Below are 27,428 nucleotides of genomic sequence, written 5' to 3'. Positions count from 1 at the left end.
CTAATTTTATTGTTAATTTAATTTCATTTGAATCTAATCTTTGAAACTAAAATAAAATATTCCTAAAAAAACCCCTCGTATTTGTAAAATTCCTTTGTAAAAATTGTGTATTCATGTTATGAAGACAGAGTGTGACCATTTGCGCCTAAAGAATACAACGAGAAATCTTGTGGTTGTTTTTTTTTGAAACGAGATAAAGTACTTTCGGGTCAAAATGGGTCTCGGGTGCAATACAAAGGGCAGACCATTTGTACGGACGTTTCTCTCTACTGTATATATCGTAAGTCGTAACACGATAGTGCGATACACACTCGAGGCACGAAAGGTCTTCAAGCTTCCGGTTAAAGCAGTAGGTATGCCCAACAGTTACAGAGAGAGAGTGAGAGAGCGAGAGTTCGCTTTTAATGGACAGGAATATTGATCCAAAGCGCAACGTTGTCCTCGTAGACATTTACAGACACAAATACTCGCAACTCTTTCCACAAGACGATTGCAAAATGATTGCACGACGATATATCAAAAAGGGGAGAGGGTTCCACTTCTGCACTTCGTTTAACCCATCACACATTTTAACCTTCCAACTACTGATCCTAATCTGAGTTTCCGATATCTGACGATAAAACTATTACCTGATTCCAATATTAGATTTACAAACCCTATCACCTGTTTGAAGCAATATAATTGATACCAACAATGAAATCGATTTTGTTCCAACAACTCGTGTTGAATTGAAAGCGAAAGTTTCTGTCAGAGCTGAATAAAAAGTTTTGTTCTCGAGCAGTGCATTTCAAATTGAAAGTTTAATGCGGTAATCTACGATTTTTTATAACTCTAAATTAATTGAGTTTACAAATATATAAATATAATAATATAATAATAATAATAAAATTTAAATTTATTATTTATTGGATTTCATAATTCTAAAAACCCCTTATAAAATTTTTTTCTGACATTTTGAATTTTGAAAATTTAATATATTTTTATATTTTGTGTTAAAAAAAACAAATTGTTGTTTTCTATTTCTCCATTGATATTAAATTTTTATAAAATCTTTCATATTCTTTATTGGCAAATATAAAAACAAACAGAAGTGTCACTTCATCACAATTTTAATTTCCTTTCATTTTATCGTACTTTGTAGAACTTAAAAAACAATTTTAACGCGTATTTTTTTCATATACATATAAATATCGATCAAATATATTTAATTTCAAAGGAAATAAGATCATCCCTTTTTATATATATGTATGTAAATTATGGGTGGTATTCAAGATTCAACTGAAGAATCGCATAAATTTTGAAAGAAGTTTTTTTGAGGTCACTGAATCCAAATTATATAAATTATGACTAGAATTTCAAAACTCAAAATTCTATTCAAAATTTATGTAATAATTCTTCAAACTTTTTATACATTCTCCTCTTATATAAAAAAAATCCTCTTAAAAACGTGAACAAAAAAAAGAGGCTTATAATTCAAAATGAAAATAAAGTTATTTAAAATATTTTTTTTTTCAATGACATTTAGATTAGTACGTGCTTTATAATTAAAATTCCATTTTTGTGCACGTTCATTACGATATGAGACTTATAAATTCATGAGCGAAAATTTTCTATTTTTTTTTTTTAATCATCGTGCTTGGAATTTTATATGAAATTAAATATTGCAGCGCTTATTAGCAATAAAAATTTTGTTACATACAGTTTTTACATAGTTTATTTTACAAAATAATTTAATTTTATATGGAAATAATTAAATATCAAAAAACAAGGTCAAAGAAAAAATAATCCTTTCTTTATATTGTAATTTTTGGTATATTTAGCAATTTTTTTTATTTATATATGTAAATATTATAACATGAATTTATTATATAGAAAATGGTTCTTTTATCGATTCTCCACCCTAAAATAGTTTCAGATTATTATTGTATTGCACACACAAACAAATCAAATTTGAGCTATTGTTTCTTTCAAGATGATATCAGATTCTAGTTATCTTTTATACTGTGTGGCTTCGTAAATTCTTAACATGCTATCTTCATGAGCACGAGTTATCTTTATTGCCAACTTTTACATTTATAACTTACACTACACTAGTACGTACGTTACTGTTTTTACTGTAAAAAAAAAGTTATGCTATATAAGGAAACTAGAAAATAAGAAAGAAGTTTCCTCAATTATTCTTTTAACAAATTTTTTTATAATTCTGCTTAATTAATTATCATATTATTATATTAATTAATATAATTTTAAACATCCAACAATTATAAATATTGTTTAATTTCATTATATAAACAAAAGTGAATTATGACAATGAAGTGACATTTCATTTGTTTAAACATCTGTTACGTTATTGTTTTGTATATTTCGATTTAAACGCGCTGATAAGAAACTTGAACAATATAATTAATGAGAATAATTATTATAATAATTGTTAATAGAGTAAATTTCTGCTAACAGGAAATTTTAACAAAATCGATTAACGAAAAAATATTGATTTACTTCGAAATGCATCCAATGGCATTATTATTATTCAGAGAAAATTTACGATCATATTAATAAGAGAAATATTGTGTGTATATATGTTTTCCTATATATTAAAAAGGATTTTATGTACGCGATAAAACAAATCGAAACACTATCACAATCTGTTGATACCGAATGATATACTAACAATGGCAAAGCACGTTCGAGAGTTGTGTATAATTTGCATATTAACGTAAACCAATAACAGATTGGTAATATAATTTTTTTTTTCATTTAACTTAAAAATTTGCCCATAATTAATTTTTCTTTTTAATAATTTATAATTTATTTTTTTTTATAATTTATTCCTTATATGAAAATCAATTTTATTTCAAATTTTTTTTGAGTAATTAATTTTATTTCTTTTTGTATATGTTAAAAAGTAATTTTAGAGACGTTTAATAATTCATATCTTATGAATAAACATGAAACTAAGCAAAAGGTTATTTTGAAATACATGAAGCGAATTAAAAGTAATCTTTAGTTAACTTGAACAATAACAGTAATTAAAATCTGTGGTACCATCCGCACTCCTATGCAATAATGTGGCTTTGCATTGAGGTAATTAAACCGCAGGTGGCGAATGACCAATGAGAAATAATTTAAATTTTTCTTTTTTCTGGGATTTTGATTTTGACTATATAGAAATAGTAAAAATAAAAGAAATAATTTTTTTACATAGAAAAAAATATTTCAATTTTGAAATTCACGCTTGAGCGCTCGACAGCCTTTTGATTTGAACTGCATTCGTATCAGTATTTTATTGAAATTAAATTTTTTTTTATTCAATATCGATACTACCTTATTTAAAATCAATATACTAAACCCTCGCCTTTGAATATCTTTCTTTGAATGAGCATAATATAGATTCATAAATATATCTTATAGGCAGGATTTTCGAAAATTACTTTTATTATTATTATTATTCTCAATATTATATATATATTAAGTTAATATTATTATAATTTTAGAACGAAATGACTCTCATCTCTATAAAAATTTACGTTTATAGTAAACACTAAAAAATTACGATTTAAAATTTAATCTCGGGAATATCATTGAAAGGAAACATTAACTTGCAATAAAGTTGACACATACAAAAATCCAGTTAAAATAAAAAAAAAAATGATTTCTTTTTTTTATAAAAAAAAAATTTTTTAACTTGGATTATAAAAAGAAAACTCGTCACAAACTTTTGACACGGAAACAGTTTCTTTAATTAAAAAAAAAAAAACAAGATGACTTTCTCATACCAGAAAAAAAAATTTTCTTTTCTTTTGATATCAATGTACGAGAATTTTTTCCCATTTAAAGAAACTCCATTTCATTCAAAGAAATTGTTCTCGCGATCTTTATTTACTAAAAGGCAATGTCTTAAAAGCCCTATCTTAAATTTCTTTCGTCTTACGTAAATAAACCGCAAAAATAAAAATTCATTTGCAAAAAATATTTTTAGATTTCAAGGGACGCGGAGAAAAAGGATTTTTTAATGAAAAATAAGAAAACTGTAAAATTGTCCTTTGCGACGTCCAGTTTTACCGGCCGGCGCTTTTGCAACATATACACAGGAGAATCAGAGAGGTAACAGCGGCGGGATCGATACGATAATTATATGTGCGGTGAAGCGAGTCACGCGAGCTCGCGTGACCCGGCCGGCAAGGTGGCCACGTGTCCACACCCGCTATTCTCTCTTTTTCTCTAATATCGTTGTTTTACTACCAACTCTCTACATTTCGAGTCATTGACATTTAAGCTTTCTCTTCAACTTCATTAAGGGGATGAATACAATTAGCGCATCTGACAGGAACAAAAAAAAAATAAAACGCGATTGCATGCACCCACAACGTTCAGATAAATTTATATCGATAACAGAGATGCAACGTTTCAATCACAAAAATCCATTTATCACTCAAATATATCTTGATAGATAAATGTATATATATACACACGTTCGTAACAAAGAGCACTCGTTTAGGGCCTTGGCGCCAAACCAATTTTTACTCAAAAAATTTTCCTACATGGATAAAAATAGAGTTTTCAATAACTACACGTGTGTCATAAAAATGTATACATTTTTATTGAAATGTATAAATTTGTTTTTTTTTCATTGAAAGAATATTGATTGTTATCTCTCAAAACAGTATCAAAATTTAAAGGCTGATAATATGATTAGAAAAAATTAATCTTAAAGGAAAAATTCCTCTTATGGAAAAAAAATTACTTTACACACTGAAAAAACAATTTGTTTGATTCAAATCATCGGTTACTTAACTATTTTCAAAGTAAATATTTATACTTGGACTAAATAATATTTATTTAAATCAAATCATTTTTATTTTAATTAAATAATAATATTTACTCAAACTAAATAATTTTTTACTTGTAGGAAATAATTTTTTATCTAAACCAAATAAATATTATTTTAATTAAATAAATATTTACTTGAACTAAATCATTTTTTACCGTAAGTAAATATAAATTTACCTAAACCAAATAATTTTTATTTTAATTAAATAAATATTTACTCGAACCAAAGAATTTCTTTACTTGCGGCAAATTATTATAATAATTATTTAATGCAAATAAATATTTATTTGATAACCATTTATTTGAATGTAAATTTTTTTTCACTGTAAAAAGCATATAAGAGAGGAAATTCGCTGTATTTAAGAGAATTATTTTCGATAAAACTAGCATTGAATTTCTCTAGTACAGAGAGGAAATAAATTCACCTACTCATTGAAAAAAAAAACACTTTTTTGAAAGTCTTCTTCTTTTTTAAAAAGAACATTTTCAAAGCGTTTTTTTTCGAAAAAGAGCTTTAAAAAAATTTTCCCCTCGCATTTCTTACAATATATCGCTTAATTAAAAAAAAATCAACAATTTAATAAAACGTCCCGAGAGACTATTTATTGGAAAAATAATCCATAGCAGAACAAATTTCTCTTCATTTCTAAGATTATGTTATAGGAAGGAAATGTAACTACGTTCTTTTACTATATAATAGAAAATGTAACATTAATTTTTTTTTGAAGATATCCATTAAAGGTATACATCTGTTTTTAATGTCATTAAAACTTTTTTGACAGTAAAAAAATTTTTTTAATTTGACACAATGTTTCTCAGTATATATCTATAAAATTGTTAATAAAATATCCATCATCGTGAATGACATTTATTGTCGATGGGAAGCATACACACACATAAATATTGAATTTAACGACCAGAAATTTCTATCCTATAGACAAAATTTACTTGGTTAATTATATATATATATATATATATGTAAATAAAACAAAAGTTTTGAAATGAATTGAATTTTGAATACATATATGTAAATGATATATACATTATTTTATTGTGCGCACGTACATTATCCATCTATAAGTTATTATTCCAAGTTACGTTTTCACAATACATGTAGGAAACACATATACATATATATGTATATATATATGTAAATGTAAAAAATTTTTATTGATTATCACTGAAATATAAATGAGCCCCTTTCTAATGTTTCTTTGTGTCCATAAGCATTTCCTATTGGATTTCCAATACGTATCATATCGAGTTATAGACTGAATTTCCCAATGGGAAATTTTCATTGGTATATATGTTGGACCATAGAAAATGATATTACATCCGCAGAAATTACCGCATGAATGGAACTCTCGCAATGGTCATTTAAACTTTATCTATTTCATTCGATATGCGTTAGTGACAGTAATTTCGTAATTAGTTGAATGATTTATCAAAATTGATCATTATTAATTGCCTTAAAATTATTATACAAATATACATCAATTTATATAAAGTGATCATCAATTAGCATCCAATATCTTACATTATATTATTATTATTATTGTATTATCATCACTATTATTATTATTAATATTATGTATTTTTTAATTAAAAATGTTAGATTTTTTGCTGAAAATCAGTAATTTTTGATGCTGTTTGTTAATATGAAAAAAATTTGGTTTTTTTATAAACCTTAATGTATCCGTATAATTATTACGAGATTTTAATATCAAGACAATCGCACTAATTGACTTGACCTTCGCGTATAGTACTTGTAACAAGTATTATTTGAACTGACAGGGAAAGCAACCAACCGTGAATAAGCAGAGAAGACATAATAAGCATTGACACGTTTTTGTCACGTGCCGCGAGTATTAGCAAATGTTGAAAGAACTGAGTTTCTTTGTTCCATTGTTGATTACCGCGGTTAATTTTTTTTTTTTTTTTAATTTATTCGTTTATTTTCAAAAAATTTTCCCTTCTACTAAATCAATTAACGAAAAAAAAAATGTTTCATTTCTATTACTTTTCTTCAATACACGCAAAAGTAGTTGACAAGTAGGTATTAAAGTAATTTATAAAATTGCCAACCGATTTCAAATGCAGTCTTTCGATAATAATGTGGTTTCTAAAATCTACGTTTTGCACATGTTCAGTCAGTTGAGATTAAACTGTTATGTATATTGATCTGGAAAAAAAGCGCCTCAAGTGCGAACATTTTATATGCATTCCTTTTTCCTGAACTATATTTCCATGTATAATAAAATTTACAAACATTATATACATATATATATATATATATATGTGTGTATACAACAAAAATTTCCTCTCTAAAAATTTACGCAATGCAATATGAAAGTTAGATATGTATATACATAGTTTAATATGTATTGTTTAAATTTTAAATATTTTTTCATGAAAAATGCATAATGGACAATGTTTGCATAATGCAATATTATAAACATATTGTATTTAGAGTACAAAGAGTTCAACTTTATAATAAGAATATTTCTATATAATGTACATTATAATTGTTTTAATTAATATACATATCAATTAAGTTTCATTCTTCGAAACTGACATTTCATTTGAAAGGCAAAAATTATATTTTGGACGTAAAATCATTAGTGGAAAATATTTATATAGCAAAAACATTATTCAATTTAATTCAGATTTACATATATTGAATAATTGTTCGATTGACAAATAATTTGATGGAATGAAACGTTGTTTTTGAATTTATATATATACCTTTAGCTAATTCAATAAAAATCGATTTTTGCATTAATCAGTAAAATGTTAGAAATGTTGCAATTTAAAATAAGACTCTTTTTGTAAAATTTCATACATTGTAGTAGTTAAATATTTCTTTAAAATAACCAAAGTTATATCAATTTCAAATTATATAATATACTCTCTAAATCTGAATTAGTAAAAATGTTTACTAATTTGAATTAGTGACTCACTTTTTGCTTCTGAATTAGTAAAATTTTACTAATCATTAGTTAAATTTTACTAACAATTAGTAAAATTTAACTAATTCTGAAGCAAAAAGGGAGTTACTAATTTAAATTAGTAAACATTTTTACTAATTCAGATTTAGAGAGTACTTTCGTCATAATATGTAATAGTGCCGAAATGATTATGACCCCCCTAGGAGGGCTAGCAAGAGAATGTAAAATTTGAGACCTTTTAAATTAAAATAATAAAATTTTTTAATAAACAATTAATGTTTAAACAACAAATTAATCTCAAATTGTATAAAAATATCAAAAAAATATCAAAAAAAATTACAATAATTCGCAAAAAAAAAATTTTTTTGCAATTTTTTTGCAATAAAAAATTTTTTTATTATTAAAATTGATTTTAAAGATTAATGAGATCACTATCTTTATTGAAATCTTCTTAGATGACAATTTCAAATCTCGATTTTGAGGTTTTGGTTTGAAAAAGTAGTTTTATTTTGAATTTACAGATATTAGTTTACAAAGAGTAAGGCATAAATCCACTTATAAGACCTTAAACACAATAATATAATAAATGATATGCCATCGTTGATGGGTCTCGTCATTACACTATAATGGATCATAAATTATACGGGATTTCGTAGACAATATTAATATAATAAATGCGTGAACATATTTCAGTATAAGTAGGAATTAGGCAAAAATTATTCGAATACAAAAACCCTAAGACAAGTATCAAATAATAATAAAGACCTAAAACTAAAGAAAAAAGAAATAATAAATAAAAGAAAAGAGACAAAAAAGAAGAACGACAAGAATATTACATTGTAATATTCGAGAAAGGATAAGTTAAATAATTGCTAATACCGTTATTTAAAGAAATTATATGTAGGAATATATTGTCTCTATTAATTTGAGTTTTGAAATTAAGAAATTTAACCAAGAGGTAAATTGTTGTTATGTGGTGATTCGTCTTCTTGATCTCCTTCTTATTTCATCCAAATGTATCGCGTCCTCGTTCAGCCACCAAAAATCTTTATTTAATCTCTCTGTAGATATAAAATCCAAATCAGATAAAGCTATCGAATAGGTTAAATTTTCTTCTTTGTATTTATCTATATCCGTGAAGATAGCCTTTTTTGCTTTGTGTCGCTGGGCGTGGTAAATTACTGGAACGTTGTTTTCGTTTTGAATATATCCAATTTTGTCTACATAGCAGAAAATCTCTGGTGGAATGTATCCCGTCTTGAGCATTCTTGTTATGATTATATTGTTGTCGCACTTTAGATTATTTAGCAATGAGTTTCCTATTGTATAAACTTTACTGAAGTAGTTTCTAGTCAGGTTGATAGTGAATATGTCAAATCTCGGTATTTTTGACATATTATATATTATTTTGTTGTTAATGCGCCTTTTGTAGTTTGAGGAAGCTGTTCTATAAGTTTTTAAACATGTCTTGATGCACGATCTTTCTAATTTTCTGAATTTTTCTATTACAGATGGTCCAGTATTCCATAATACGGGGGCAGCATATGTCATTATTGGTCTTACCAGAAGTAAATAACAAATAATCTTGGCACGATCTTCGAGTGTTTTATTATAAAATATCCTTGAGTTAGATCGTATGGATTTTTTTGATTTCTCGAATTGTATTTGATGATGGTGATTCATTCTGAGTAAGTAATCGAAATGGACTCCAAGATATTTGACTACTTTTTTGTTCGGTATAATCTGTTCATCTATAGTATTATTGGCATTTAAATTTTGTATTTTTATTTCAAAGCTTTTTAGTTTCTGGACAGTTTTAAAAGGAATTTCATTAACGGTTTTGCGGAAAAGGATTGCTTCACATTTGGAAGGATTTATTTTGAGATTCCATTCCAAATAATAAGTATTGACTTTGTTTACTAGGTCATTAAGTTCATTAATTATATACTCCAATTTGCCAGCAACATAATAAATTAGATCGTCTGCAAAAGCTATTGAATGTTTGTAGTTGTTGTTGTTAACATCATATTTGTTAATGACCTCAGCATTATATACATTGAAGAGAACTGGAGATGTTACCGTACCTTGTTGAAGGCCTTCTTGTATTTGAAATGTGTGATCAGAAAAGGTATTGTTCATTGTAGTTTTAAAGGATTTACCATGAATCATATCAGTGATAAGATGTGTAAGATGAATGGGAAAGTTTAATTTTGACATTTTGTATGTTAGCCCATTTAACCATACAGAGTCAAAGGCTTTTTCCAAGTCGATTAAAACTGCTCCTATCATTTTTCCATCCAAGAGGTACTTATTTAAATCTGAAGAAAATTTGTGAATCGCATGCGTTGAGGAGTGTCTGGCTCTAAAACCAAATTGATTATCGGGTATTATTTTGTTTTTATTTATATGAAAGATAAGATCTATTTTAATTATTTTTTCAAAAAGTTTGCTTAGATTATTTGTCAGACTGATAGGCCTGTAACTTGTATAGTCAGACTGGTCTTTATCTTTTTTTCTAATGGGGATCACTTTTGCTTCCTTCCATCTTACTGGATAATATGTATGATTTATTGCGTTGTTGAAGATGATTATTAAATCATTTACTAATTTATCTGTCAGATGTTTTAATATTATCATTGGTATAGTATCAAATCCGCTAGAGGTTTTATTTTTACAAGATTTTAATATTGAATGTAATTCGTATTTTGTATGGAAAGGATTGTGGTCTGCACCTTCTAGAATTGGTTGATGAGCTGGATTGTTCTTATTGAAATTTACCAGAGTAATATTATTATCTCTGTTTTGTTGTATGGTCATTTTGATATCTTCTGAGACTAATGTTGCTAATGTGTGCGTTTGCGTTCCGATATTTGTGTATCTTGGAGAATTTATATTTTCAAAGTGCCTGCCAATAACGTTTAATTTATCCTTCAAATTGCTAATGAATTGAATGTTATCTTCTGAAGTGTTGATGTCTTCTAAATTATTAATTGTGGTTAATATTGGGTTATTTGTTTTAATTTTTAAATCTCCTATTTCTGGGAAGTCTTTATTTCTTAATAGTTTATTAACCGTTGGGAAAAAGTTTCTGGAGTCTTTATAGTCTATACTTCTATGGATTGCATCCCAATATGCAGTTACAGTTTTTTTATATTCATATTTGAGTTGCATATTATAATATTTTATTTTATCTTTAAGGATTAATATTAATTGTCTGTTAAAATTGTTATCACTTTGCTGTCTTACTTTGAATAATTTACTTATTAGGGTAGATTTTATTCTATGAAGTTTTTTAATTTTATTAGAGATATATTTATTGTAGTAATTATTAATATTTGGTGTATTTTTTGGAATTATTTTATTTATTGCTTTTTTAATAAATTCTTCAAATTCACATATGCTATTATCAATTTCTTGGATTGAAAGGTTTCTATCACTTGGCCATTTAATTACATCTTGATTTTCTTCGAGATATTTTTCAAATTTTTCCCAATTTGATTTCTTGTAGTTATGTGTTGCTTCAAGTGTTACTGGTGCTAAAAGTCCATTTATATTAGGGTGCAAATCTAATGTGAAGATTAGTGCATCGTGATCGCTGTCATAAGGATGGGTTTTGATTTTCCCACTTGATAAATCGGGGATAAATATTCTTGAGTCAACAATACCATGGTCTAAATAGGATCCTGCACTTGGAAATGTTGGATTCAGAGGATTTAATAAGGTCGCTTTAAAAATAAATTGATTTTTTTCTATCCAGTGTATTAGTTGTCTGCCACGTAAATTTGAAGATATATCATTCCACTCAATATGCCTTGCATTTAGATCACCTACTATTATGTAAAACACATTTGGATTTTCCAAATTAAATTGTTTAAATATTTTATGAAATTCTTCCAGAAAAGTTGTATCGTTCTGATTTGCATAAATACTGAAAATTAATAATTTATAGTTACTATTTAGATTTACCCTGATCACTGTAAACTCAACACATTTATTTTCATAAGAATTGGGGAAAGTTAATTGTGAAACATTTAAAAGTTTGTGGGTTAATATTGCTGTCCCTCCACCGCACATGGAATTTGGTCTATCCGTTCTAAATAAATTATAATTATCGAATCTGGGTTTGCATTTTGGATTTAATTTAGTTTCTGAAATTAGAGCTATATCTATATTATTATCAGTTATAAATTTTTGTAAATCTATTCTTCTTTTAACATTTATTAAAGAATTAACATTTATAGCACATATATGTAGAGAACTTTTTGTTTGGATAGAACTATTATTTATATTTATTGTTTGTGATGGATCCATTATTTATAAAACTGAAAAGAGGTATTTTATACCGTCAGTATTTTTATCTATTTTTGCTGAGAGTTCAGAGAATTGTAATGTTATCATTTCCATTAGTGAATTCTTAAAGTTTGTTAATATTGAATCTAGATTAACTGAATTTTCTTCTTGATGATGAATTGCTTGCATAGAATTGTAGATATTGTTTCCTTGTTGTGGAATATTTTTAACCTTGTTTGCAAAAGAAACATTTTGTTGTACATAATTTTGGTTAACAACTAACCTGGGTGTTGACATCTTTTTGATTGTCTGTGAATATGATTTTTTTAGGTTAGTCGCTTCTTTAATGAAAGGACAGCCTCTGAAAGACGCAGGATGTCCACTACTATTGCAATTCGCACATTTTAGGTTTTCTCTAGGTGAATTTTTTCCTAGCAGGCATTCACCAGGTTTGTGACTTTCTGAACACTTAACACATCTGAATTGTAAATAACAGTTAGCACTAGAGTGACCAATACGCTGGCACTTTTTACACTGGAAAATTGGTTTCCTTCTTAATTTTTCCCATCTTACCTTTTGATGTAGAATCACTTTAAAACCATATAGGTTTTTAATATTGCTATCACTTGAAAGGTGCACTATAAAATGGTATTTGTTACTATCATTTTTGTCAAACATTAATTTTGATACTTTCAACACACTGATTTCAGGTATATTTGCACTTATAATTTCCTCTTGAACGTCGGCTTCTGTGAAGTCACCTCTTACCCCTTTGAGGACGATAGTTTTGGTTTTTAAATGCCTAGGAGTATATGAAAAGAATGGTGTTTCTTTTGCTTTGAATTGTTCCAGCGCTAATTTGTAACTATCATACGTTTTACATAAAACAGTTATAGTTTTGTATTTTGATTGCTTTATTACATAATCATTTTTGTTGATATTAGCACTAGTGATGATTGATATTATTTTTTTAATATCATCTTCTTTTATGTGAATTGGTGGTGGTTTGGTCTTATTTTCATTAGACTTTTGTTTACTTGAATCTGACGGTAACAAATCTTCGTCGTTGGTTTCCATCTGGTCGGAGAGGGCGTTGTAGCTATTGTCAGAAGAGTAATCTACTTTATCTACAGTTATGCGTTTCCTTTTGGAAACTTTAGAGGGGCGGATGAATCTGTCATCGTCTGTCCTTGTCTGCGTAATATTTGCATCATTATTCGATACCGTAGCCATTTTGTTTTTCCTGATCATACCTGTATTCGGTGCTGGAGATAGTCTTTTATTTAAACCAATTAGGTTTTCTAAATCAAGAGAATTTGACCATCCATCTAGATCTCTTATCGTTTTTCTTAGTCGGTTCCTTTCCGATCTGTCAGCAGCTGAGGGAACAGTCCCTTCATTCAACATATTATTCATTGTGTTCAACCACGCGAAAAATCGTCCTTAGTTAAAACACAAATAAATAGTCACTAATTCTAGAAAGTATCAATCATTGTAATTATACACTAAATACGAAAACTTTAGAACACTAATAAATATACTCAAGAAGATTTTCAGGCTGGATATACTACAAAAAGCTCATATCTCTAATAGAGAGGCAGAGGCGATGTGTACTCGTCGAGATATCCAACAAGACTCCTCGATTTTGAGGTTTTTGGTTTGAAAAAGTAGTTTTATTTTGAATTTACAGATATTAGTTTACAAAGAGTAAGGCATAAATCCACTTATAAGACCTTAAACACAATAATATAATAAATGATATGCCATCGTTGATGGGTCTCGTCATTACACTATAATGGATCATAAATTATACGGGATTTCGTAGACAATATTAATATAATAAATGCGTGAACATATTTCAGTATAAGTAGGAATTAGGCAAAAATTATTCGAATACAAAAACCCTAAGACAAGTATCAAATAATAATAAAGACCTAAAACTAAAGAAAAAAGAAATAATAAATAAAAGAAAAGAGACAAAAAAGAAGAACGACAAGAATATTACATTGTAATATTCGAGAAAGGATAAGTTAAATAATTGCTAATACCGTTATTTAAAGAAATTATATGTAGGAATATATTGTCTCTATTAATTTGAGTTTTGAAATTAAGAAATTTAACCAAGAGGTAAATTGTTGTTATGTGGTGATTCGTCTTCTTGATCTCCTTCTTATTTCATCCAAATGTATCGCGTCCTCGTTCAGCCACCAAAAATCTTTATTTAATCTCTCTGTAGATATAAAATCCAAATCAGATAAAGCTATCGAATAGGTTAAATTTTCTTCTTTGTATTTATCTATATCCGTGAAGATAGCCTTTTTTGCTTTGTGTCGCTGGGCGTGGTAAATTACTGGAACGTTGTTTTCGTTTTGAATATATCCAATTTTGTCTACATAGCAGAAAATCTCTGGTGGAATGTATCCCGTCTTGAGCATTCTTGTTATGATTATATTGTTGTCGCACTTTAGATTATTTAGCAATGAGTTTCCTATTGTATAAACTTTACTGAAGTAGTTTCTAGTCAGGTTGATAGTGAATATGTCAAATCTCGGTATTTTTGACATATTATATATTATTTTGTTGTTAATGCGCCTTTTGTAGTTTGAGGAAGCTGTTCTATAAGTTTTTAAACATGTCTTGATGCACGATCTTTCTAATTTTCTGAATTTTTCTATTACAGATGGTCCAGTATTCCATAATACGGGGGCAGCATATGTCATTATTGGTCTTACCAGAAGTAAATAACAAATAATCTTGGCACGATCTTCGAGTGTTTTATTATAAAATATCCTTGAGTTAGATCGTATGGATTTTTTTGATTTCTCGAATTGTATTTGATGATGGTGATTCATTCTGAGTAAGTAATCGAAATGGACTCCAAGATATTTGACTACTTTTTTGTTCGGTATAATCTGTTCATCTATAGTATTATTGGCATTTAAATTTTGTATTTTTATTTCAAAGCTTTTTAGTTTCTGGACAGTTTTAAAAGGAATTTCATTAACGGTTTTGCGGAAAAGGATTGCTTCACATTTGGAAGGATTTATTTTGAGATTCCATTCCAAATAATAAGTATTGACTTTGTTTACTAGGTCATTAAGTTCATTAATTATATACTCCAATTTGCCAGCAACATAATAAATTAGATCGTCTGCAAAAGCTATTGAATGTTTGTAGTTGTTGTTGTTAACATCATATTTGTTAATGACCTCAGCATTATATACATTGAAGAGAACTGGAGATGTTACCGTACCTTGTTGAAGGCCTTCTTGTATTTGAAATGTGTGATCAGAAAAGGTATTGTTCATTGTAGTTTTAAAGGATTTACCATGAATCATATCAGTGATAAGATGTGTAAGATGAATGGGAAAGTTTAATTTTGACATTTTGTATGTTAGCCCATTTAACCATACAGAGTCAAAGGCTTTTTCCAAGTCGATTAAAACTGCTCCTATCATTTTTCCATCCAAGAGGTACTTATTTAAATCTGAAGAAAATTTGTGAATCGCATGCGTTGAGGAGTGTCTGGCTCTAAAACCAAATTGATTATCGGGTATTATTTTGTTTTTATTTATATGAAAGATAAGATCTATTTTAATTATTTTTTCAAAAAGTTTGCTTAGATTATTTGTCAGACTGATAGGCCTGTAACTTGTATAGTCAGACTGGTCTTTATCTTTTTTTCTAATGGGGATCACTTTTGCTTCCTTCCATCTTACTGGATAATATGTATGATTTATTGCGTTGTTGAAGATGATTATTAAATCATTTACTAATTTATCTGTCAGATGTTTTAATATTATCATTGGTATAGTATCAAATCCGCTAGAGGTTTTATTTTTACAAGATTTTAATATTGAATGTAATTCGTATTTTGTATGGAAAGGATTGTGGTCTGCACCTTCTAGAATTGGTTGATGAGCTGGATTGTTCTTATTGAAATTTACCAGAGTAATATTATTATCTCTGTTTTGTTGTATGGTCATTTTGATATCTTCTGAGACTAATGTTGCTAATGTGTGCGTTTGCGTTCCGATATTTGTGTATCTTGGAGAATTTATATTTTCAAAGTGCCTGCCAATAACGTTTAATTTATCCTTCAAATTGCTAATGAATTGAATGTTATCTTCTGAAGTGTTGATGTCTTCTAAATTATTAATTGTGGTTAATATTGGGTTATTTGTTTTAATTTTTAAATCTCCTATTTCTGGGAAGTCTTTATTTCTTAATAGTTTATTAACCGTTGGGAAAAAGTTTCTGGAGTCTTTATAGTCTATACTTCTATGGATTGCATCCCAATATGCAGTTACAGTTTTTTTATATTCATATTTGAGTTGCATATTATAATATTTTATTTTATCTTTAAGGATTAATATTAATTGTCTGTTAAAATTGTTATCACTTTGCTGTCTTACTTTGAATAATTTACTTATTAGGGTAGATTTTATTCTATGAAGTTTTTTAATTTTATTAGAGATATATTTATTGTAGTAATTATTAATATTTGGTGTATTTTTTGGAATTATTTTATTTATTGCTTTTTTAATAAATTCTTCAAATTCACATATGCTATTATCAATTTCTTGGATTGAAAGGTTTCTATCACTTGGCCATTTAATTACATCTTGATTTTCTTCGAGATATTTTTCAAATTTTTCCCAATTTGATTTCTTGTAGTTATGTGTTGCTTCAAGTGTTACTGGTGCTAAAAGTCCATTTATATTAGGGTGCAAATCTAATGTGAAGATTAGTGCATCGTGATCGCTGTCATAAGGATGGGTTTTGATTTTCCCACTTGATAAATCGGGGATAAATATTCTTGAGTCAACAATACCATGGTCTAAATAGGATCCTGCACTTGGAAATGTTGGATTCAGAGGATTTAATAAGGTCGCTTTAAAAATAAATTGATTTTTTTCTATCCAGTGTATTAGTTGTCTGCCACGTAAATTTGAAGATATATCATTCCACTCAATATGCCTTGCATTTAGATCACCTACTATTATGTAAAACACATTTGGATTTTCCAAATTAAATTGTTTAAATATTTTATGAAATTCTTCCAGAAAAGTTGTATCGTTCTGATTTGCATAAATACTGAAAATTAATAATTTATAGTTACTATTTAGATTTACCCTGATCACTGTAAACTCAACACATTTATTTTCATAAGAATTGGGGAAAGTTAATTGTGAAACATTTAAAAGTTTGTGGGTTAATATTGCTGTCCCTCCACCGCACATGGAATTTGGTCTATCCGTTCTAAATAAATTATAATTATCGAATCTGGGTTTGCATTTTGGATTTAATTTAGTTTCTGAAATTAGAGCTATATCTATATTATTATCAGTTATAAATTTTTGTAAATCTATTCTTCTTTTAACATTTATTAAAGAATTAACATTTATAGCACATATATGTAGAGAACTTTTTGTTTGGATAGAACTATTATTTATATTTATTGTTTGTGATGGATCCATTATTTATAAAACTGAAAAGAGGTATTTTATACCGTCAGTATTTTTATCTATTTTTGCTGAGAGTTCAGAGAATTGTAATGTTATCATTTCCATTAGTGAATTCTTAAAGTTTGTTAATATTGAATCTAGATTAACTGAATTTTCTTCTTGATGATGAATTGCTTGCATAGAATTGTAGATATTGTTTCCTTGTTGTGGAATATTTTTAACCTTGTTTGCAAAAGAAACATTTTGTTGTACATAATTTTGGTTAACAACTAACCTGGGTGTTGACATCTTTTTGATTGTCTGTGAATATGATTTTTTTAGGTTAGTCGCTTCTTTAATGAAAGGACAGCCTCTGAAAGACGCAGGATGTCCACTACTATTGCAATTCGCACATTTTAGGTTTTCTCTAGGTGAATTTTTTCCTAGCAGGCATTCACCAGGTTTGTGACTTTCTGAACACTTAACACATCTGAATTGTAAATAACAGTTAGCACTAGAGTGACCAATACGCTGGCACTTTTTACACTGGAAAATTGGTTTCCTTCTTAATTTTTCCCATCTTACCTTTTGATGTAGAATCACTTTAAAACCATATAGGTTTTTAATATTGCTATCACTTGAAAGGTGCACTATAAAATGGTATTTGTTACTATCATTTTTGTCAAACATTAATTTTGATACTTTCAACACACTGATTTCAGGTATATTTGCACTTATAATTTCCTCTTGAACGTCGGCTTCTGTGAAGTCACCTCTTACCCCTTTGAGGACGATAGTTTTGGTTTTTAAATGCCTAGGAGTATATGAAAAGAATGGTGTTTCTTTTGCTTTGAATTGTTCCAGCGCTAATTTGTAACTATCATACGTTTTACATAAAACAGTTATAGTTTTGTATTTTGATTGCTTTATTACATAATCATTTTTGTTGATATTAGCACTAGTGATGATTGATATTATTTTTTTAATATCATCTTCTTTTATGTGAATTGGTGGTGGTTTGGTCTTATTTTCATTAGACTTTTGTTTACTTGAATCTGACGGTAACAAATCTTCGTCGTTGGTTTCCATCTGGTCGGAGAGGGCGTTGTAGCTATTGTCAGAAGAGTAATCTACTTTATCTACAGTTATGCGTTTCCTTTTGGAAACTTTAGAGGGGCGGATGAATCTGTCATCGTCTGTCCTTGTCTGCGTAATATTTGCATCATTATTCGATACCGTAGCCATTTTGTTTTTCCTGATCATACCTGTATTCGGTGCTGGAGATAGTCTTTTATTTAAACCAATTAGGTTTTCTAAATCAAGAGAATTTGACCATCCATCTAGATCTCTTATCGTTTTTCTTAGTCGGTTCCTTTCCGATCTGTCAGCAGCTGAGGGAACAGTCCCTTCATTCAACATATTATTCATTGTGTTCAACCACGCGAAAAATCGTCCTTAGTTAAAACACAAATAAATAGTCACTAATTCTAGAAAGTATCAATCATTGTAATTATACACTAAATACGAAAACTTTAGAACACTAATAAATATACTCAAGAAGATTTTCAGGCTGGATATACTACAAAAAGCTCATATCTCTAATAGAGAGGCAGAGGCGATGTGTACTCGTCGAGATATCCAACAAGACTCCTCGATTTTGAGGCAGCGTGGCCGAGCGGTCTAAGGCGCTGGTTTTAGGCACCAGTCCGAAAGGGCGTGGGTTCGAATCCCACCGCTGTCAAATTTATTTTTTTTCTTCTCAAAATCAATTATTTTATTTAATCTAATAACAAATAATTGTAAAATATTTTTTTTTATTTATATTTTGAAAATAATGCAACATACGGACATAATAATTTCTCACGTATATTATACATTAAGAAAAAAATAGATAATTTTATATTACAATAAAAACATTTTTCATGTATTAAAAGTAGAACTTTTGTCTAACTAAATAATTTTTTTTTTCAAATATAAAAAAAAAGGAATTAAATTTAATTTATCCATCGTTTGGACCCTATATATAAAATATAAAATTGACGAAGCGTATATTAAAACAGCGCGAATAATAATTGTTCTTCAAAGAATAATGGTTTTGTAATTGTACCTGTCCGTATTAACAACGTATTGATTAAATTGCAGCAGGACAGGTTTATTGAATCAGTAGCGTCGACTTTTTTTTTTTATTATACACTTAATTAAACCATAAAGCTTATACATTGTACATTTTCCTCTATAAAGATGATAATCAAAAATTCACAATCCCATATTCTCTTTCTATATATATACCCGTAATTAATAACTAAAAAATTTATAAAACAAATTTTTTCTTGAATATTTTCGATAATTTTAATTGAATTAAAATTAAACACATTCTGATATCGGTGCGGATATAATATTTCATTTTCCCTAGCAAGAATATTCCAATATAAGCTCAAATTAAACAAATATATACTCCCGTTAAATAAAATTTATCGATTTCATTATTACTGCAAGTCTATATTCATTTAACTCAAATATTGATTGATTACATAATTTGTCCATTAGTTACATATTATATTGACTCAGACAGTACTAAAGTGTATCTTAGATTATATAATATTTATTGGAATATTCAAGATGAGAATAGAAATATTCGCATTGGAATATTTAATGTTCCATTGAAGAACTGAGGGAATATTCTATTTGAATAACGAAAGAATATTACATTGAAATAATGAAAAGATATTCCACTAGAATATTCTTTTGGAATATTGAGGAATAATAAAAAATGTTGTAGGAATATTCTTATAAAATATTAAATAAATATTCTTGCAGAATATTGCAGAAATTTGTTTTGTATATATAGAATATTGAAAAAATATTACAGACTTTTATGTGCAGCTGGTATATATTTCTTCAATATCTCTTCACTTTCTCTCGGTTTTTATTACATCCCTATATATATATAATATTCTATAGAAATGATTTTACAAAAATATATATAAATATTCCCATACGTTATTCTAAAAGAATATTATCGTAATATTCCACAATAATATTTTACAAATATTTCACAAGAACATTCTCGAAATATTTACGAAATATTACACAATAATATTCATGGAATATTTCACAAAAAATATTCGGTAGATATTCGAATAAAATATTCAAATCGTATTTTTTTCCCCATTAGAAAAATAAACGTTTTTTTATGAAACAAAAAAAAAACTGTTTACAATATTTTGTCACCCCTTTTTTTTAAAGTCACGAAAAATGCAACTGAAGTGTAGGCGCAAATCTCTTAAGAAAATTTCTTATAAGTGGAGTTAAATTCACATTTTTACCCCACACTGCATATTAGTAGATTTAGCAATACTTGAATGCGAGGAGCGCATATAATGAAAAGCGAGAGATTTGTCGAGAGGAACAAGTCGAAAGGGTGGTGCCGGATAAAACAAAGCAAATCACAGGACGATCGAGCGAAAAAAAATAGGGTGCGTTCCCTGAAGGAGAAAAAAAGAAAAAAAAAGATGGTAGTTGGTTCTCTTGGCACGAGAGACCAGTGCGTGTTGTTGATTGCACGACAATGAACTTTTTTTTTTTGTGAATCAAGCAGACGTTGCGGTGTTAGTGGTGCCGCGGTATATATGGTATAGTTAACGAGAAAAAAGACTGTTATTCACCGCACACCTATATGCAAAGTGAATTTTATTTTAAAATATCTTTCCAATAAAAAATCAAAACTGTTACATCAAGGAAAATAAAAATTTTTTCTTTAAAACTGCACGGAAAAAAATTAACTGAAACAAGTAAAACTTTTGCTACTACAGTGAAACGATTCTCTGTTCCCGGTAAATCTTGTTTTCCATGTGAAAAATGAAGCTCGATTTCTGTTCCTTTAGCCAATTAAGAATTTAATAATTCTTTGCTTAATAAAAATTTTACTTTTTAGTAAATAACTTTTTTTTTATTAAAAAATTTTCGTTATTATTTTAGAAACTTTATCTTTAATTCAAGAGAAGAATAAAAGAGGATTATGAATCTTTTGTATCCTTCGTGTCCAGTGGATAAAAATGTAATGCAATTATGCGTAAAAATTTCCACTTACGTTGTTGTTTTCACGTGACACGAAAACATATTATCTTTTGTTAAAAAAAAGGAAAAACAAAGTTTAATTTTTCTTTTGTTAATTTTTTTTTGAAAAAAATATTTTAAAAATTGTGTTAATTACATTATGTAAATTATTTATGTTTCTAGAAAAATTATTTAGATTAAATACAAAAATTTAATTCCTCTAAAATATTTGAACCATATAAATATTTTGTTGATTCAGCCAGAATTGAAGAAAATCACAAATCAAAAGAATATGCCCCCCTGTCAGGTAAACTGCACTCCTAGCAAAAGATTTATTGAATTTTCTGAATTTGATTTTACTGAAAAATAAAAATCGTTTTCACGGGAGATTATAATAAAACATTATTATTATTATATGTTTACTAAAGAAAACAAAAATCTGTGTTCATTCCACTTTTCCGCGTGTTCGAAAATGTTTTGGAATTATATACAAAAAAACACAAAGGGAGGTATTGTTGTGAAAAAAAATGGTCAACAAGATGACACAAATCATTAGAGATAGAATGGAGCAATTGATTGAATGAAAAGGATCGCTATTGGTATATTTTCTCGTTTGAGGTTTATATATATATAGGTATATATAAAAGTGATATTCTCGTTTGTGTCAATTCCACGAAAATTCCAATAAACGTTGAACGACTCCGCGTACTATTATGTGAATCTCTCTCTCTCTCTTTTTTCTCTTTGAGAAATGATCGCAGAATTCGTGTGATTTAATGTTCCTTGGAGCGTGACGCCAATTGTGCTTCCGGGCCCGAGGCTCTATAGGAAAAATGTTCCTGGCCCAACTCTAATGCGAAATAAATATATTAAAACCTGCCCCCTCCCCCTTTTTAGAGATGCTGCTCTCTTTCACCATAAGAATCGACAGCTGGCACGAAACCATTGTATCTTTTTTCCTCGATATTTTCTTTTTTCTCCTCCATTGTCTTCTCTGACAAATTATTATTTTTTCATTAACTTAATATTTTTTTTGCCTTCTATTTTGTTTTTCTTTTCAAAAATCCTCACTAATAGAAACTTGGAAGAGAGGAAACCGATAAACTACCCCTAAATTGGATACAGTCAATTGAAATTTGTGACCTTGAGGCCGGAGATTTTAGGAAATTGCAATCGAGTGCCAGAGTGGTAAGGTCGTAGGGTCAATGTTACCAAACCACATTTTGAATGGTTGCCAATTCTACTGACCTATAGTAGTGCTACTGTATATATATATAATAGTTATCGACGAAAGGAAAATAAAAATTTATTCGCATTTGTTTTCACGAAATGCGTTTTTTTTTTTTTGTAATTTGACTTGGAAATTTTTCTGTCAATGCGCACCTCTTAATGAAGATTTTCCGGCAAAAAAAAAAAACATTGACTATACATGTAAATTTTTCCAACATGAATATAATAATTTGTCAACATATGAATACGTATACAGTGTCAAAAATAGAAAATAAATCAAAAAAAATTAATTGTAAAATTTAAATTATATTTATAAATTCATAATTTTAATTACTTAAATATGTCGAATATTTCAAAATTATTTTATAATAATTTATTGTAATAATTTATTTACTCGCGCGATTTCGAAATTAATCTTTTCTTAATCTTTTGATAATGAATTAAAAAAAAAGTTAAAGATCGTTAGTTTGGAATTAATTTTAACAAGTAGGTTCATGTTTTGTATTTTATTCCTTAAAATGGTCATACTTAGAGGATAATTTATCGCTCTGTCGGGTTTTCTAGAGTTTTCATATTAACAAGAAAACTCTGTATACCTTTGAAGTCAAATCACTACCAAGTTAAAAAAAATTTTCTTTTAAACTCATAAAATGAAAAAGTAGTTCTTTAGAATTTGTATACACTTTGCTGTAGTTACAATTTTTCATAATTATCCACTCATGTAATAATAGTATTTCAATTTCAAATATATATCCCTTTCTTCGTTTTATTTATTTTATTATTTATATTATTATTTTTTTGTATAATAATAAATAAAAAATATGTTTTTTTGAACACTAATTTTCTATTTGTTCTAAAATTAATTTTTTGACACTGTATATATATATTTGAATGAGACATTTCATGCCGTGATGATATTTAATGTGGTAAGGACTGTCCTGAAGGGATAGGATTTAATCTTATTAAACATGTAACGTGCAGGTGAGCTTACAGGTTTGAGGTACAAGTATTTTGGTGTAAACCCTTGCGCTTATATTTGAATATCCAACACTTAACACATTAATCTATAATGTAGCTTGGTAACAACGTTTCAAGCCAAAAGCGCTTTATGCAAGTCGTTGTAGAAGTGAATATATAGTGAATCTCATCAATTCAAGCTTGAAATATTCCTCATTTTGTAAAGGTTAATTGCTTTTTTTTCTGTTGTATAAGAATTTTCCTTCAAGAATACAAAATTGGTTTAAATTAACGCGGCTCATTTAACTTTTCATATAATACAGCTTTCGAGCTACTACTACTATATATATTTATCTCATGAGTTTTGAATTCCAAATTTTCTTCAAGGCATCATTGAATATTTACATAATTATTATATAAACTTATTCAGACTATGTATGTCAAATAAAGCCAAATAATTTCATCTAAAACTTAATTTTTTTTACATATTACTCTCTAAATTTGAAGCAGTGAAAAAGTCACTGTTCTCAAATCAGTCGCTAAATTCTAGCTATTTGAATCAGTAACATTTCACTGATTTTCAGTGAAAGTAATTGATTCTCCAGTGAAATTTCACTAACTGTCAGTGAAAATCACTGATTCAAATAGCTAGAATTTAGCGACTGATTTGAGACCAGTGACTTTTTCACTGATTCATATTTAGAGAGTATAAACTTTTTAATTTAAATCCATTTTTTTCTACTCATTTAACGGATTGCTAAAAAGTTTCAAAAAAAAATTAATTTAATTTATTTTTACAGAGGTAAAAATTTTGTTATTGAATTTCAACTTAAAACTCACATGCTTCAACGTGTAATTATTGAAATCAATACTTATCAGGTGCGGTTTGTTCCGACAATATACTCTACTTGAAAATGAGATAAATCGTTTATATATATTTGATTTAAAACGATTAACAATTTTTTCTAGTTTTTCTTTTTCAGTTTCTTTTTTTTTTATTAATAACTAAAAATTATAAAACAAAATATTCAGCCAAAATGTCTATTTTAAATTTTAATAAAATTATTTCTCAAAGTTTCGAAATTCTAAAATATATATTTTCAAGAAGCATAATAATAATAATAATAATAATATATTTAAATCTGAACATGCATTTATTCGACTACATAGCCTGAGGTTATTTAAAATAATTTAGGAAAACTATGGTATAACATTACTGAAATTCCTTCAATTCGGATATTTCCAAATATATACACAAAATCCTACTGTTATTTTCTACCCCATAAACAAAAAAAAAGCGCATATGAAAGTGCATTTTCATTCGTATACTTTTTCCAAAAGTATCAATTTTTATCTGCTGTCGGCTCTGAAAAAATATCTCTAAAAACCGCATATGTATACAATTTTTTTTTCTCAAACAAAAAAAAGCAATGCATAAAATGAATTTTTTTTTTTTTGTAACATAAAATACATTTTTTTTTTCTACTGAAGAATATTTGTAAAATGTTTCTCGTTTATATTCTTTTTAATTGTATAAAATTAAATAAATTTGTATATATTAAACTTTTAGTTATTTGTTACAAAAACATATTTTAAACTAGATTTATGTAATTTTAATGTAATTGAATATTTTTGGTACGTGCATACTTTATTATTTTTGATTCTGGAATTTCATTTCATGCATTTTATTCTATTTTATTCTATTATATAGAGAGAAAGTTCAAAATTTCGAGTAAATTGGCAACGATTTACTATCCATCTCGTCTGTCCTTTTCTGCAAAAGTATAGGAAATTGAATGAAAATCGATTTATATATACATATATGCCGCGTGAAAAGAATCATTTTCCGACTATGTCGTTACTAATAAAATTGGTATATAATATTTTTATATAGAAACATTTTTTAAATATAAACAATATATATGTAATATTTAAAAAAAATAATAATTTTCAATAAATAATAATAATATTCAATGATAGCAAATAATGAGCTTAGACAATAAACAAAATATGTATTTTAATTTTCCCTTAAATTTTCAAAGAAATTAGTAAAAATGAAATTAAATCTTTGTCACAAAATGTAACCACGAAAAAAACAAAAGTGATAAGAGATGAATGGATGTGGCTTTGTTCTAAACTTAATGTTGGTCTGCTGTGATAAAACAGTTATAGCTGAGCAACAATTCGCAACTGCGTTAGTTCTCATATTATTTACTCAGGAATATACTACAATTTCTACTCTCTAAGCACACAAAGCGATTTCAAATTTATTCAAAAAAAAAAGAAAAAAAAATTCAAATTTATACAGCATATACTAAAATAATAAAAAAAAAATTATATTCTACAGAAAGAAAAAAAATATGAATTTTTATGTATTAAAATATGTTATATATATTACTATTGCATTATTATATTTTGTATTATTTATTTTGTTGTTTAAAAAAAATAATTTCATTTTAAACATTGCTTTTCCATATAGTTAATTTACTATAATTAATTATTTTACAATTTACCGTTTTTTAGAAAAAGTTTCGTTTTAACGAAATTCAAATACAATTTCAAAGGCAAATAAATATTTATTTTAAATAATGAGGTGTTTTCAGTAACTTTTCACTTTGAAGTGGATTGAAGTAATTACAAAGTTATATTCGAGTTTAGGGGAGTAAACTTCTTAAAATTCCTGAGATAATTATTATTCACCTGCGCGCAAAAGCTTAAAGAGAAAATATTTCGTATCGTTTGTCAACTTTATAATTTTATTTTACAATATAATTTTAATGCCTTAAAAATAAAATTAAAAAACAAAACTCAAGAGATTATAAACTCATTATTATCGTATTCAAATAATGTGAATTTGTCTGATAAAGAACAGTTAAATATAAAAAAAAAGATGTGATAAAAGAACATAAAGAACCGAGGGCATAATAAACTTTTTACGGGGCTTTATAAACTATATCTAAAACTGCAAATATGTGTATATCAGATATTATATGGAACATTTTTTCTGCTTATATGTGTATTTTTTTTTTTTTATCACTGAATCTGAAACGCTTTTTAACCTTCTGTTTCCAAATGGAGAAAAAAAGCTATCTTTTCGTTAAAACTTTGTATAAGTAAACTTCACTTTTTAGAACTTGTCCTTTTTTTTCTCAAAAGAACTTTCCGAATAAAGCGACTGATTGTGAGACGGAAAAACTTTATTCCTCAACATAATAAAATGAAATAAGACACTGAAAGCAGTTTCTTTCACGAATGCAATTTTTTTTCCTCATGCTGGAAGAACATTTCCCTTTCTGCGCTCAAAATTAGCAAACAAACTCTGTCCTTACATTCATTCATATTAAAATTCTTGTAACTAAATTTATTAGCTCTTGAGATTAAAAGATGAGAAATCACTTTTAAAAAAAAATATATTTTTTTTACTTATCTGGAGAAATATTATTTTTTATAATGAAAATTTTTATATAAATTTAAAACAATAATTTTAATGAATTTATTGTATTATCAACAATATTTTCTTAATTGGCATCTAAATGTTTCTGGGTTGATACCCCCAGCACCGGATAATGTGGCTTAACAATCTAGCCTAAGTTGTTAAGCCACAAGAGGAATTCTGAAACGCCAACTAACAACCATTGAAACCTACTTCTAAGGAAAGTTATCCCAAATC

General features: G+C 27.3%; 1 protein-coding gene and 1 non-coding gene across 4 annotated transcripts in view; one reads left to right on the top strand and one right to left on the bottom strand.

Annotated features, from left to right (window-relative positions):
* LOC127278692 (uncharacterized) overlaps positions 1-27,428 on the bottom strand; it is a 77,787-nt gene that overhangs the window by 45,211 nt on the left and 5,148 nt on the right. The window lies entirely within an intron of this gene.
* Positions 19,177-19,256, top strand: Trnal-uag (transfer RNA leucine (anticodon UAG)). Its single transcript has one exon. It is a non-coding gene; the product is annotated as a tRNA-Leu (tRNA).

The sequence above is a fragment of the Leptopilina boulardi genome, unplaced genomic scaffold, assembly GCF_019393585.1.
Source record: "Leptopilina boulardi isolate dan_hultmark-lab unplaced genomic scaffold, ZJU_Lbou_2.1 LbouV2_112, whole genome shotgun sequence".
Lineage (NCBI taxonomy): Eukaryota > Metazoa > Arthropoda > Insecta > Hymenoptera > Figitidae > Leptopilina > Leptopilina boulardi.
Note: the sequence above shows the minus strand (reverse complement) of the source record. Positions and strands in the feature narration are given on the sequence as shown.